The sequence below is a fragment of the Cyprinus carpio genome, chromosome B15, assembly GCF_018340385.1.
Source record: "Cyprinus carpio isolate SPL01 chromosome B15, ASM1834038v1, whole genome shotgun sequence".
In the NCBI taxonomy this organism is placed as follows: domain Eukaryota; kingdom Metazoa; phylum Chordata; class Actinopteri; order Cypriniformes; family Cyprinidae; genus Cyprinus; species Cyprinus carpio.
The window spans coordinates 1239227-1242967 of NC_056611.1; the positions used below are offsets into that span (position 1 = coordinate 1239227).

The following is a 3741-nucleotide window of genomic DNA, read 5'->3' on the forward strand; positions in this document are numbered from 1 at the left end:
TAGAAATGATCATGATTGGCTACAGTAAAGATGGCATAACCACAAAAATACATCTTTGGTCATGTATTCCTCTTGTGTCCATCCAGTATAAAATAAATATTGTTCTTGACAGCTTGAAAAGCACATATAGTGAGTTATTTAAAAGCTGTTTCCCCCCTTTTAATATGATCAAAAATGCTTTGTAATACATAAAACAAAACATTTTCTTATTTTTCCGTCAACAAAAATTTTTCCTAAAATATTTTCCTCTTTGCACAACATGACAATACAATAAAATACATACAATACATATATACAATATCCAAATAAATAAAAACATAACTTGAAATCCATTTAGCCTCAAAAAAAAAAAAAAAAAAAAAAAAATATATATATATATATATATATACATATATATATACATATACATATTTTTATTTTTTTTTAAGTCTCATACCATACATAATAGGGTTAAGCACTGGCTGACACATCAAGAAATAGACTGAAATGATTATACCTAACAAAGCTGGCATTCTGATATTATCAAACCTGCTTTGGATTGTTTCAAAGAAGCAGCTCAGAGAAAAGTTTAAAAGTGATATGATGTGTGGTGCACAGGTGCTTAGAACCTTCTGTTTAGCTTATTTAATAGAACTCAAACATATTTTTAGAATTATTGTATATGAATAAATAATTTGCATCAATTGGATCAATGCTGTCATCACGTAAACATAAATGCCATAAGTACTATTCAAATAAGTTTTTGAACAAGCAAGTTTCACAAGTAAATAATTGTCACACCATACTTTTTCCATGATGTTTCCACAGAGTTGCAGTTAAAAATTAAAACAGAAAAGAATAAAAAATTTAACAAAACAGTATTACCACACCAATACAATTAACACACCCACTCTAAAAGGGGTCATGATTCTGTTATATTGTAATGGATAACAGATTGACACATATCTATCAAAATACATAACTGTTAAATTACAAAATTCAATCATTGCATATGTATACAAGCAAAATATCTGCAAGTAACAATAAATGAGAGACATTTCATTGCTATTCAAAATTAGATGAACTTGAAGGGAAGGAAATAAAGCTGTGCTGCCTTACAATTCATTAACAAACAGATTACAGAGAAACACATACATTGGTTTATGTAGGGCTCTAGCTGAACAAATGACACCAATAAGAAAGCTTTTGGCATACAGTATTGTAGAATATAGCACAGTTATCACAACAAACAAGAAGTACTTCATCTTGAATTCCAAATTTAGATATCCAGTCAGTGATGGATGTAAAATTTGCACCATTTTCCATATTATTTATTTGCTGTTCAGACAAACAGATTGAAGAAAATATAGACATAATATACTGTATATCTTCTGCACTAATGTATTTCATGCACATTACAAAGGAAATGACTAAAAAATGCATTTCTGTAATGATGATATGTTTTATATAGAGCAAATTGTCAAAGGAAAAAGGAAAAAAAAAATGAAACAGTCATGTAAACTTACATTAAGAATTGGCAGTGAATAAAATTCAAGACAAAAGTATTAACCTACAACAAACAAAATGACAAACTGGAAAACAGATATTCACCATAGAGTAAAACATTATGTTATGTTGGTGAAGCATCTGAATTTAAAATACAGGACACAAATACAAGGGAATGCTGAAATCAAAAATGCAATTAACAACAGCAACAGCTTAATAATTAGAATAAATAAGCTTAATAGTGTCAAGTGTTAAGGCCATCATCCACATTTTCAAACAAACAAACAAATAGACAAACAAACAAATAAATTATGTCTGCTTAATAGGTTATACTAGCACAGATTGTTGCCAGTTTGACAGGACGGTATCAGAAGCAGAATTCCTGCGCTGTGGTTGGTGTTTATTTATTACTTAAATACACTAGTCAGTCTAGTTAATCTGTCTGTCTATCATGTTATATTGTGCACATATATGTGTATAAACAACACTCCCAAGAGGTCTCTGCTGCGTTTGTTTCGTTTGCCATCGAATGAATAAAAACCACACTATCAAAAAGTTGTGGAAATTTATGAGTAAGACAGTGTGGCCAAAGCCATGTCAATGTCTTTAATACACGCACTCTCTCTCACAGTCACAAGATTGCACCATTAGTGTTTAATATACAGACAAACACCAGGAAAAAGCAATGCCAAACCCATCAATAATTACAGAATTATCAGAGTTGCTGCCTTTTAGCCATGTCTCAGTAAAAGCCAAGAAACAAGCATCCTTATTATCATGTTGGAAATGCACCATTACCTGTAGATCGTCAATCATGCTCCTGGGGGACTGGACATTAGCCATGATGATAGATGGGAGAGAGTCCCGTTTAGCTGAACCTTTCTCAGCCTCACCAATGTTGTAAGGCCTATGGCAATGAAGCAGAAACTCTTTGTCATACTGGATCCTCATCAGTTGTTTAACAGGTGATGCATTGGGAAAGAGGAATAAAGCCCACAACAGAACAATAAACATCCATTTAACTGATTTGGCTTTTGTTGGCTTTCAACAACAAAGTCCAGAGCAAACGCAAATGCAAAATGCAAAACAAACTTTAAACAACAAATGCAACACACAACAAACAACATGTGCACCACCCCCTAATAATAATAATTTTATGGTATGCAGAAAAAAAAAATTGCAAGTATGTTTGTTTGTTCCCGGCATTTCAGTGACTAATGTTTTTTAAACAAATGTAAAAAATATAGATATGACTTTTTTATAAATATAAAAAATAAATAAAATCATGAGCTCCTGACGGTGCATGCATCAATACAGTGAAAGTGACGTGACATACAGCCAAGTATGGTGACCCATACTCAGAATTCGTGCTCTGCATTTCACCCACCCGGAGCAGTGGGTAGCCCGGAGCAGTGGGTAGCCACACCAAACACACACACACACACACACACACACACACACACACACACACACAAAAAAACACAAACACACACACACACACACAACACACACACAAAAAAACACAAACACACACACACACACACACACACATCTAGAGTCAGATGTTAGACATGATTCATTCAATATGCAAGTACTGCACAAAAAAGTTAAGTACTGCAGTAACAAAACAAACCTGCATCTGCATATGACAAAACACCATCCAGACTAAGCAGACCTGGTAACAACAGGTAGCAGCACACATCTATCATTTCAGAAGCAACCAACACTGCCTTTTATTTCAAAACTCCCAACCATGTCTTAGCACTCTTAAAAGAAAACAAATGCATTAATGTGTTTTATATGTCAGGATTAACAGCAATACCTTGTTGTCAAGAATATGGGCTTTAGACAATTGATGCTTCACAAAGACCCGCCCCACATGTTGTCACGCAGAGAAAAATATATTTCGGAGCAAAGAGGAAACTGACAACGCGCCGACAGACAAGACAGAGCAAGTTACTTCTGGTATGAACCAATGTCTAAGCTATCAGATTTTGTAATAATTATAATAACAACAAATAATAAACAATAAATACAATTTTGTGGCTCTTTATTTTGTGTCATGACAGATCACTGTAGCGCCTCAGTTTAAGCAGCGCATGAACAGATTATTTGATTGAACATCAGAAGTTATTTTATTTTAACTGCAGAAACACATCAACACACACACATTCCACTGACATTAATCTACTCTCTCCAGTCTGGTTTGTTTGTTGGACAAAATGGTGGATTCAGCATTCTGATTGGTCAGATTGC

The 3741-nt window shown here is 33.5% G+C and overlaps 1 pseudogene; it reads right to left on the minus strand.

Annotated features, from left to right (window-relative positions):
* Window positions 1–413: 413 nt before the first annotated feature.
* On the minus strand, window positions 414–1356 carry LOC109105156 (annotated as a pseudogene).
* Window positions 1357–3741: the final 2385 nt, after the last annotated feature.